At 39.0% G+C, this 11720-nt stretch overlaps 1 protein-coding gene across 15 annotated transcripts in view; it reads left to right on the forward strand.

Annotated features, from left to right (window-relative positions):
- Window positions 1–11720, forward strand: part of GRIA4 (glutamate ionotropic receptor AMPA type subunit 4) — a 474792-nt gene that overhangs the window by 212415 nt on the left and 250657 nt on the right. The window lies entirely within an intron of this gene.

Raw genomic sequence — 11720 nt, forward strand, 5'->3', positions numbered from 1 at the left:
GAAGGAAAGAAAAGAAAGAAGGAAGGAAAGGAAAAAGAAAGAGAAAGAAAGAAAGAAAAAGAAAAGGAATGAAAAAGAAAGAAAGTGAAAAGGGAGGAAGGAAAGAAAGGAAAAGGAAAGAAAGAAGAAATGAAAAATGAAGGAAGGAAGAAAAGAAAAAGGAAAACTGAAGCTACAAAACAAAAACCTTGCCGAAAGACTCTATAATATAGTGGACTGTGGCTTATACATTTCCCTGCCTGTAAGTGAATAGCAGAAATCAGCAACCCATTTGTCTTAATCGGCAGTGGAAAAAGGAGAACAGAGTCTATGGCATGAAGGCACTACTGATTCAATATTTGAGTAATTAAAATGTGCTGAGACCCATAATAAAAATCTACAGAAGTGTTTGTCATACTTGCTGAGCACAACAATTTCATCAAATATGCTTTAAATACTACCAACACACCTTTGTACACAGTACACACGTGTACTTTTCTTGCTCACAGATCGCATCCTTGGTCTATAAATTTCAAATACCTATTAATTTATAGGTATGATCTCACTATTAAGTTTTTCTCTCACTGGAATGCGCATTTTTATCTTTACTTTTTCTCTAAGCTATGGAGGTCTGCTTTAGTGTCTCACGGCCTTGGGTAGTGATGGTGTATCTCAAGGACTCACTTTCGTTGTCTATAAAATGAGATGTTCCACCTATATAGCCAGTCATGAAATTCCATAAACCAGCAAAGTTTTTTTTCCCCCCGGCGCTATACAGGTGCACACTTAAATACTTATGCATACTTTTGAACACAGGCAAAATTCAAGAGTACCAGGTTAAGATAAACACTGCAGAGATCAGATGATTTAGTTTGGCATCATATGGTCATATCTGAATTAAGGGGGGGGACAACAGTAATTCCAGAAAAATGTCAGGTCTAGGGAATACGCTGCCCACAGATAAAATCTGTCCTGAACAACTCTACAATAAGTAATGTTTTAATTGGTGGCCAACATTTTTAAATGAGCAGGCTACTCACATATATTCATATTTATACATTCTGTTGAAAATACAGAATTCCCAGGCACATTGAGGCATTAATCTGTCCCAGCATCAGTCACCTGCGGGTGAGAGTGGTGAGGCCCTTTGAGGTGGGTAAGTATTCTCAAGTTCACTGCTGACATCACCACCCTTCGCTTGGTCTGTTTCACCCAGCTAGCTCCCTGACTAGCCCCTGCGGGGGCTGGATTTTGCAGTCTTTATTTAGAGGAAGTTAATGTTAGTGAATGACCAGGTGGCTGAAAAGCCACATTGAGAGAATAGCCATAATTCTACCACTCTTTAAAAAAAAAAAAAAAAGGTTGACTATGTTAGAAAACTGGAATATATGAAATGGTCATGATTATTCAGGAAACTGTGTATCTCAGTGTAATTATATAATTTCTGAAATATATTTTTTCCTTTAATATCATGTCAAGTAATCACATTATTTAAGAAAAATTTCAGAATCTCCCTATGTAGTATATGGCATAGTATGTATGCCAGATGATCTCTGTTGGTTTGCAGCCTCCTTGGGAGCTATCTGCGTGTCCTCTGCAGCCAGTCCTGTACATGAAGGGCAGGGCAAGACAGAAGGAAGAGGCACACTTCAATAATAGAGTTGTTTTTTTAAGGAGAAAGAAGGAAGGAAGGAAGGAAGGAAGGAAGGAAGGAAGGAAGGAAGGAAGGAAGAAAAAGAAAGAGAAAGAAAGAAAAAGTGTTAGACCATTCCATATTGGTAGGTGACAGGGTTAATAAGCAAGAGAACTTACATATGAGGCTTGTCTTGGGTGGCCACAAGATGAGTAAACAGTCCCACTTGCCTGCCAGAATCTTAAAGGATTATACAGAAGGTTCCATCACATATACTGTTCAGATGCTCCCAACACCACATTGCTATCTGAAGGCCATGTCCAGGAGCAGGGAAGGCCAGTGGAACACATATTCCAAGGACAAGAAGAAGATGAGGAGGCTCTGATTCCCCAGGGCCAGCTCATGGGTCAACCATTGGTCACGTCCTTTTGATGACGTCCTTCAACAAGCTCTTCAACACTTGGCATTCATGACTTTATATGCATAATGAAACCTTATATTGCATAATTGCTTTTCCTTTGGATGAGGTGAATAAACTTTATTTGCTAGGAAACAGATGTACATAAATTTCAATTTTTTTCAAAAGTCTATGTTCTAATATAAAACCTGGCCTTTTTTTTATAAGTGATTTTAACTATTCTAAGAAAAGTTACCAGGGAGGGAAAAAATGCTGTTTTAGTGTAAAAACAAGAAATATATAGTTCAAGTTTTAGTGCATTTAAAAGGATTGTGATTATAGTGATTATTGAAGCAAGGCATATTCTATTATTTCTCAAAATCCAAAGGCATTTTCTGTTTTCATCACACACACACACACACACACACACACACACACACACACACATGCACACACGCACAGTCAGAACAGATTAATAGTGTTCTTTGAATAGTGAATCATGGTTTAACATCATAGGGAACAAAATAGTGTTTTTATTAGACACCACTCTGTTCTATAATACCCTAATAATTTATAAGGAAGAAGTAAAGTGCTTTATAAACTCTGGAAATGTCTCTGAGCAATCAAAAAGCTTAAAACATAACTTAGACAAAGTAACTGGACCAGCTGATTATTTCCATTTCACATTAGCCTTCTTATTGTACAGCCCAGAGGTCTGACAGTTGTTTTTGAAATTTGAATATAGGCAAAATAATGTATCACAACACAGAATTAAACCAGCTATTTTATGATCTTTACTAACGTCAGACCACTGGTTCTAATATTATACTCTAGAATGGGAAAACCTTTTAGTATCTGTCTTCATATATGCATAAACTAAACCATACAGGTGTTCAGTATTTTCATCTAGTCATGGTTACCTGTAAATTCTCTTCCAAGATTTTGTGCAGTGTATTTTAGAAACATACAATTACCGCCCCCCCCCAAAAGGAAACATTGCATATTGTGATCTCATTCTTCTGAGTTATATATGTATTTGTCCTTTGTATTTATTTATTTTAATTTTTTTTGAGAAGAGAGGGAGAGAGAGGGTGCAAATGAGCAAGAAGCAGAGAGAGAGAGAGGGAGGGAGGGAGAGAGAGAGAGAGAGAGAGAGAGAGAGAGAGAAAGAGAGAAGCGGGGCTCACCCGAAGTGGGACTCAAATCCATGAACCATGAGATTGTGACCTGAGCTGAAGTCAGATGCTTAACCGACTGAGCCACCCAGGCACCCTATGCTTGTCCTTTTTACATTGACATCTAAAACTTGGTTTGTTTTAAGAAGTGGCTTTTTTAAGAGAAACCAATTTTCCATAATCCCTTAAAACCTACTTCTGTTTCCATGAAGTGTAAATGTTCTTACATTGCCTCTTCCAGTAGCAGTCAAGGTGTAATGACCCAAATGCCTTCAGCAGAGCAAGATGGTAGAAATGTTTATTCTCCTTTCAAGCGGTAGAGTAGAATGAGTGTCAACTTTGGAATCGGACTTGGGTTAAAAATTGCTCTTTCCCCACTTAGATGTGTACGTTTATACAAGCTGCATCACTTTACCACATTTCATCTTTAAAAATGAAAAAGAAAAATGAGAAGACTTAAGACTTACCTTGTAGGGTTGCCATGAAGTTTGAATGAGATAATGAATACAAAATGTGGCAGAATCTGACACACTGTAGGTGCTTAATAATTGGTAGGCTTTCTTCCCATTCCTTTCCCCAGCTGGCTGCCTGGATGACTCGCTTGTGCTCAGGACGTGAGACTAGAGCACCTGGGTGTGGGTCCTTAGCCTAATGCACACAGCAGGTAGCCCCATTACAAGTGTGTAAGCTGTGGATTCCAGATAAGTTGAATGTGAATTAACTTTGCTAAATTGTGTCCTATTAAGTACAATGAGACATTGTGATCTTTTGTCAAAACACAATTTTACTTGTTAGATTTGCTTTAGATGGCTGTGTGTCCCACTGAGATGATGAGATCCTCTATCTTCACAAATCTCCCATGCCTTTCACACATGACCTCCTCTTTGCCTCTATGATTTGCCTGTTGATTCGGCAGGTATGTATTGAACACCAGCTATGTGCCAAGCATGATGCTGGATGCTGGAGAGGGAAGAAGACGATGGCAGGACCCCTCAGTCCTTGCTATTACGTCTGGTAGTACAGACAGACATTCAACAGATGTCACAGATTCTGTACCAAGATAAGTGATGACACTTCCGCTCTCCAGGAAGCACGATATTCATGAGAACAGTTGTTTGTAAAACCCACTCCAATATCTGTCCAATATTATTCCATTCCGTTTTTAATTGGTGTTATCCACTCCCATGATGCATTTAAATGCTTTTCAGTAGGACAGCTGCGTCTCCTCTGATGAAGAAAAGCTTTCGACATATTATTTAGACCCTTGAAAAAGTTTCTCGAGCATACAAAGAACTCTGAAGCAATTACACCACTCAGTTGTATAGTATAAAATATAGATGATGAATCGAATGTTTCCATTAAGGAGCCACTTAAAGGTGAAAATATGTTCCAGATCCTTGAATGCGGAACAGTATATCACTGGGTGCCTTTCCCCTGTAATTTTCTTTATGGCTGGAAGTTGACAAGGCGAAGAACCAACACACCTGTTAGGATTTATGCGCTCTTCAGAACTGGTTTCTTCCTCTCCTCTCACCTTCCTTCCTTCTAAAGACTTACGTGTTGGAGTCCTTATGGTTATATATTAGCAGTATAAAAGAATCCTATGATCTTCGCAGCACCCAAATGACTGCCGAGCAGCCATTTTCACACGGGATGAAGTCTTTGCTTCTTGTGCTCAGCGTTGCAAATAGCCTTCTGCTTCTTCCTTTATGGGCCTTGGAAGCAAAATGAGCCATGTGTTTCCATTATGATGGCCTGACTCTGGAAAGAAATGTGCAAACAAGCCTGTATATTTTTACTGAGCTCTCGATTAGTTTAATTTAGAATTGAAATGTGCTTTCTAGCTGAGATGTCATAAAACCGAAGGAGAGCATGTGCAGGGCCACGCGAGTGATTACATCTCATTGTGATCTTTGATGGCATTGTCCAGAAGCATCTTCGGAGAAGACATCTGAGAAAGCGGAAGTACTTAATTGTGATATAATTGAAGTGAAATATTTTGGTGTAATTTGCATTTCGACTTGTCATTTAGAGTGATTAGCTTCAGTAACTTTATGTACTCCGGCTAACCACTGCTTACAAGTCTAAGAAAATTAGCTTTTACATATTAATAATCTATGATAATGCCTTAAGGGCATAAATTAATGAATTCTGGGCCCAGCATGCTCTATCCACCATCTGATTGAGCCTTTTCAAATGTGAACATGAGGAGCTCATCATTTTAACATCAAATAATCAGAGAAAGGGGCGCCTGGGTGGCGCAGTTGGTTGAGCGTCCGACTTCAGCCAGGTCACGATCTCGCGGTCCGTGAGTTCGAGCCCCGCATCAGGCTCTGGGCTGATGGCTCAGAGCCTGGAGCCTGTTTCCGATTCTGTGTCTCCCTCTCTCTCTGCCCCTCCCCCGTTCATGCTCTGTCTCTCTCTGTCCCAAAAATAAATAAATATTGAAAAAAAAATTTAAAAAAAAAATAATCAGAGAAAGAGGGAAGGTGCTTAAGTAATACTTCCCGACTTTGTAAAGTTTTCCAATAGACTATTGGTATTTTAAGAGACATTATTTTAAAAATCCAGGTGAGTGATAAGAGTTCTTTTAGAAGAAAGATAAATGGCAGGATTATAAAAAATAATAGGTAGAAATTAGGTAAATACAGGGTGAGAAACAATCCTCAGGACAGTCTAGGACCAAGTTGCTGTGCAGGGGAAGGTAGGAGAGGGCAGCAGACCTGGAATTTATACCATTTCAGACAGAGATCAGACTCTCCAGTGCTGATGAAACTTCTCACCTCACCATATTCCAGCTAGTCAAAATTAAATGTATAAAAATGATAATATAATGTCTCCCTGATAGAAACATACAATATAGATGTTTGGGTCAGTTGTGAAAGAAAATCGTCTCATTAACTGAACATTAAATTGTTTTAAAAAACAGTAATACATAGTTATGATTACAATTGTTTTCCTCACAAAGAATCATGAAATTTTTAAGCCACAATACGTGGCAGTTTTCAGTAACTAAGCTTTAGTTAAAAACAAATGGTGAGGGGTGCCTGGGTGACTTGGATGAGCATCTGATTCTTGATTTCGGCTGAGCTCATGATCTGAGGGTTTGTGGGATTGAGCCCCACGATGGGCTCCACACTGACGGTGGAACACCTACTTGGGATTCTATCTCCTTCTGTCTCTCAAAATAAGTAAACATTTAAGAAAAACGGTGAGTCGATACACAGTTGAAAGGGGAGGAAAGATGCGCATAGACACCAGCAGTATGTTGCCTAGACTCCTGGCCAGGGAAAGGGGAACTTAACTGCCAGAGTAAACTCAGCAACAGGCAAGTTGATTTTTGTGGCTTTTAGCCAATCATTCCACACCCTCTTAGTCTTTCTTCTCTCCTCATTTCCTTTATGAGAAACCATGATTTTGTTCATTCAGCAAACACTAACAGAGAGCTTTCTCTTTTCCAGTTCTAGAGTGTGAGCTTGAATCAGTGCAAAGGCAGTCAAGTTCCCTCCTCTTGCCGAACTCCTACTGTCCTGGAGAAAAGAGATAAATAAGCAGTCAAATGAGTAAGGTGATTTCAAAAAGTAATAACAGCTGTGTACAAAATAAAACAAGGTCATGCAGTAGAGCATGACTAGAGCTCTGGGAACCTCATTTTCTAGAGGAGTCAGGGAGAGGCTCTGGGAGGAATTGACATGTTCACTGAGACAGGAACAGCGAGAAGTCAAGGGTTGGCCAGTTAGTGCCAAGGCCCTAAAGTGGATGAGAAGGTGTGTTTAAGTAACACAAAAAGGGAGAGTATGGCTTAGTCTTGTGTGGGAGGGAGCAATGGTCCATGAGTTTAGTAAAGACAAAATCATAAGGGCGTTTTATTTTTTTATTTTTTATTTTTTGAAGGTAAGACTGCCCTTTATTAGTAAAATTTCTAAAATATGAAAGGTTGTAGTTTTATTAACCTTGTTTTAAAAAACTACTAAAGTCCATTACAATAGAACAGCACATACCACAATTAAGCTAAAATGGCTACATACAAATAATTTAAGATAATCTAATTTTTTTGCCATTTTTAATTTAATTTTATTTTTTAATTATTTATTTAAATATGAAATTTATTGTCAAATTGGTTTCCATACAACACCCAGTGCTCATCCCAACAGATGCCCTCCTCAATACCCGTCACCCACCCCCCATCAACCCTCAGTTCGTTCTCAGTTTTTAAGAGTCTCTTATGTTTTGGCTCCCTCCCTCTCTAACCTTTTTTTTTTTTCCTTCTCCTACCCCGTGGTCTTCTGTTAAGTTTCTCAGGATCCACATAAGAGTGAAAACATATGGTATCTGTCTGTCTCTGTATGACTTATTTCACTTAGCGTAACACTCTCCAGTTCCATCCACGTTGCTACAAAAGGCCATATTTCATTCTTTCTCATTGCTACGTACTATTCCATTGTGTATATAAATCGTAGTTTCTTTATCCATTCATCAGTTGATGGACATTTAGGCTCTTTCCATAGTTTGGCTATTGTTGAAAGTGCTGCTATAAACATTGGGGTACAAGTGCCCCTATGCATCAGCACGCCTGTATCCCTTGGGTAAATTCCTAGCAGTGCTACTGCTGGGTCATAGGGTAGGTCTATTTTTAATTTTTTGAGGAACCTCCACACTGCTTTCCAGAGCGGCTGCACCAATTTGCATTCCCACCAACAGTGCAAGAGGGTTCCCGTTTCTCCACATCCTCTCCAGCATCTATAGTCTCCTGATTTGTTCATTTTAGCCACTCTGATTGGCGTGAGGTGATATCTGAGTGTGGTTTTGATTTGTATTTCCCTGATGAGGAGCAACGTTGAGCATCTTTTCATGTGCCTGTTGGCCACCTGGATGCCTTCTTTAGAGATGTGTCTATTCATGTGTTCTGCCCATTTCTTCACTGGGTTATTTGCTTTTCGGGTGTGGAGTTTGGTGAGCTGTTTATAGATTTTGGATACTAGCCCTTTGTCCGATATGTCATTTGCAAATATCTTTTCCCATTCTGTCGGTTGCCTTTTAGTTTTGTTGATTATTTACTCTGCAGCGCAGAAGCTTTTTATCTTCATGAGGTCCCAGTAGTTCATTTTTGCTTTCAATTCCCTTGCCTTTGGGGATGTGTCAAGTAAGAAATTGCTGTGGCTGAGGTCAGAGAGGTCTTTTCTTGCTTTCTCCTTTAGGGTTTTGATGGTTTCCTGTCTCACATTCAGGTCCTTTATCCATTTTGAGTTTATTTTTGTGAATGGTGTAAGAAAGCAATCTAGTTTCATCCTTCTGCATGTTGCTGTCCAGTTCTCCCAGCACCGTTTGTTAAAGAGACTGTCTTTTTTCCATTGGATGTTCTTTCCTGCTTTGTCAAAGATTAGTTGGCCATACTTTTGTGGGTCTAATTCTGGGGTTTCTATTCTAATCCATTGATCTTTGTGTCTGTTTTTGTGCCAATACCATGCTGTCCTGATGATTACAGCTTTGTAGTAGAGGCTAAAGTCTGGGATTGTGATACCTGCCACTTTGGTCTTCTTCTTCAATATTACTTTGGCTATTCGGGGTCTTTTGTGGTTCCATACAAATTTTAGGATTGCTTGTTCTAGCTTCGAGAAGAATGCTGGTGCAATTTTGATTGGGATTGCATTGAATGTGTAGATAGCTTTGGGTAATATTGACATTTTAACAATATTTGTTTTTCCAATCCATGAGCATGGAATGTCTTTCCATTTCTTTATATCTTCTTCAATTTCCTTCATAAGCTTTCTATAGTTTTCAGCATATAGATCTTTTACATCTTTGGTTAGGTTTATTCCTAGGTATTTTATGCTTCTTGGTGCAATTGTGAATGGGATCAGTTTCTTTATTTGTCTTTCTGTTGCTTCATTATTAGTGCATAAGAATGCAACTGATTTCTGTACATTGATTTGTATCCTGCAACTTTGCTGAATTCATGTAGCAGTTCTAGCAGACTTTTGGTGGAGTCTATTGGGTTTTCCACATATAATATGTCATCTGCAAAAAGAGTTTGACTTCATCTTTGCCAATTTTGATGCCTTTGATTTCCTTTTGTTGTCTGATTGCTGATGCTAGCATTTCCAACACTATGTTAAACAACAGCGGTGAGAATGGACATCCCTGTCGTGTTCCTGATCTCAGGGAGAAAGCTCTCAGTTTTTCCCCATTGAGGATGATATTAGCTGTGGCCTTTTCATAAATGGCTTTTATGATGTTTAAGTATGTTCCTTCTATCCTGACTTTCTTTTTATTAAGAAAGGGTGCTGAATTTTGTCAAATGCTTTTTCTGTATCAATTGACAGGATCATATGGTTCTTATCTTTTCTTTTATTAATGTGATGTATCACATTGATTGATTTGAAAATGCTGAACCAGCCCTGCAGCCCAGGAATGAATCCCACTTGATCATGGTGAATTATTCTTTTTATATGCTGTTGAATTTGATTTGCTAGTATCTTATTGAGAATTTTTGCAACCACATTCATCAGGGATATTGGCCTGTAGTTCTCTTTTTTTACCGGGTCTCTGTCTGGTTTAGGAATCAAAGTAATGCTGGCTTCATAGAATGAGTCTGAAAGTTTTCCTTCCCTTTCTATTTTTTGAAACAGCTATTTTTTGGAACAGCTTGAGAAGGATAGGTACTATCTCTGCTTTAAACATCTGGTAGAATTCCCCTGGGAAGCCATCTGGTCCTGGACTCTTATTTGTTGGGAGATTTTTGATAACTGATTCAATTTCTTTGCTGGTTATGGGTATGTTCAAGTTTTCTATTTCCTCCAGTTTGAGTTTTGGAAGTGTGTGGGTGCTTAGGAATTTGTCCATTTCTTCCAGGTTGTCCAGTTTTTTGGCATATAATTTTTAATATTATTCCTCATAAGAGCATTTTAGACCATGTGGATATTAGTTTAAATATGAGGAAAACCCAGTGGGACATTAATTAGCGATGAGGCCATCTTATCACACTCTGCTGAGTGGAGAATGATGGGGAAGGAAGAAAACTAGGAACAGGAAGTACAGTTTGGAGACTTAACTAGTAGACTGGGCAGGACAATGGCAGCATAGTGGAGATACAGAGGAGTTGGAGGAATTTTGATATATTTTAGATATTTTGGAGGTAAAACCATTGAGATTTTCTCATGACTTCATGTGGGAAAAGAAGGAAGTTATGGATCAAGAATATTTTCATAGATGGCCATGCTTTTTATTGGGATGGGGGACAGAAACGAGGTTCTGAAAGAAAAATGAAGGGTCCTGTTTTGGCCCATCTGGGTCTTAGGTGCCGAAAAAACAACAAAGGGAAACATTAAGTATTGATGTTAGAGTCTAAACTCATAGGAAATAATAAAACCTGAAGGTCTTAATCAGGGAATTACTGGCACACGGATGATATTTGAAGTCATAGAAATAGATGGCATTATCTGAAGAAAGGGTATAGAAGAAGATGAGAAGATTGATGAGACAGGGAGTTGCAAGGGGGAAAATTGAGAACAGCATTCCAATAAGTGGAGACCCAGGAAAGCGTGTTTTGGGTAAGCAAGAGAAGGATTCGTTCCAAGGAGGAAAGTTTTGAACTCCTCATTGTCTTTCATTTTGGTTATCATCTGCATGTTGTGCCTGAAGAAAATCATGAATTTCTAAATTGTTGCCACTTCTAATTTATATTTTCATATCTTGTCTTCTGTCCGTGGTCACTTAATCCTTCATTTTGTTTTGTCATTCATCCCATAAGGTTTTATAGGTACTGTGTTGTATGTGTTGAGTTGGATACAGTTGTGGATAAAAAAAGAAGGGTTCCCTCTCATCATGAAGTTTATAATGTATGTTATGTGTTTTTAGTTTATTCTCCTACCCTCTGCAATTGTTTGTATTTTTTTAATGTTTTTTATTTATTTTTTGAGTGGGAGGGGCAGAGAGAGACAGAGAGAATCCAGAGCAGGCTCCAGGCTCTGAGCTGTCAGCACAGACCCCAGTGTGGGGATTTGAACCCACAAACTTGGAGATCATGACCTGAGCCACAGTCAGATGCTTAACTGACTGAGTCACCCAGGTGCCCCTCTCTGCAATTATTTGTAACTGGTGCCACTTTCACACAGCTTTATTGAATGAATCTCACTGCTGCAACCCTGTCTCTTAGATCAGTGCAGGTAGGAAACTGTACCCTATACAATGTTATCTTTTGATCTTTGAACTCTAGAATGAATTACCCTCCACACACCTGCACATCTCATTCAAGGCCAATTTTATATGTGCCCTTGACCCTATACATTCTATTTGGGGCCTTCCCTATTTGGTACCCCTTTTCTCTTCTGTATGTATTTCCCTCTCTGCTGACTCCATTCCCTCAAAGAAACATGCTCAGATTTCTCCAATCCTCTTTGTCTTTGTCTGTCTCATTCTCTAGATAGATAGATAGATAGATAGATAGATAGATAGATAGAAGAGAGAGAGAGAGGGAAAGAAAGGAAAGAAGGAAGGAAGGAAGGAAGGAAGGAAGGAAGGAAGGAAGGAAGGAAGG

The sequence above is a fragment of the Herpailurus yagouaroundi genome, unplaced genomic scaffold, assembly GCF_014898765.1.
Source record: "Herpailurus yagouaroundi ecotype Mexico unplaced genomic scaffold, PumYag 251, whole genome shotgun sequence".
Classification (NCBI taxonomy): domain Eukaryota; kingdom Metazoa; phylum Chordata; class Mammalia; order Carnivora; family Felidae; genus Herpailurus; species Herpailurus yagouaroundi.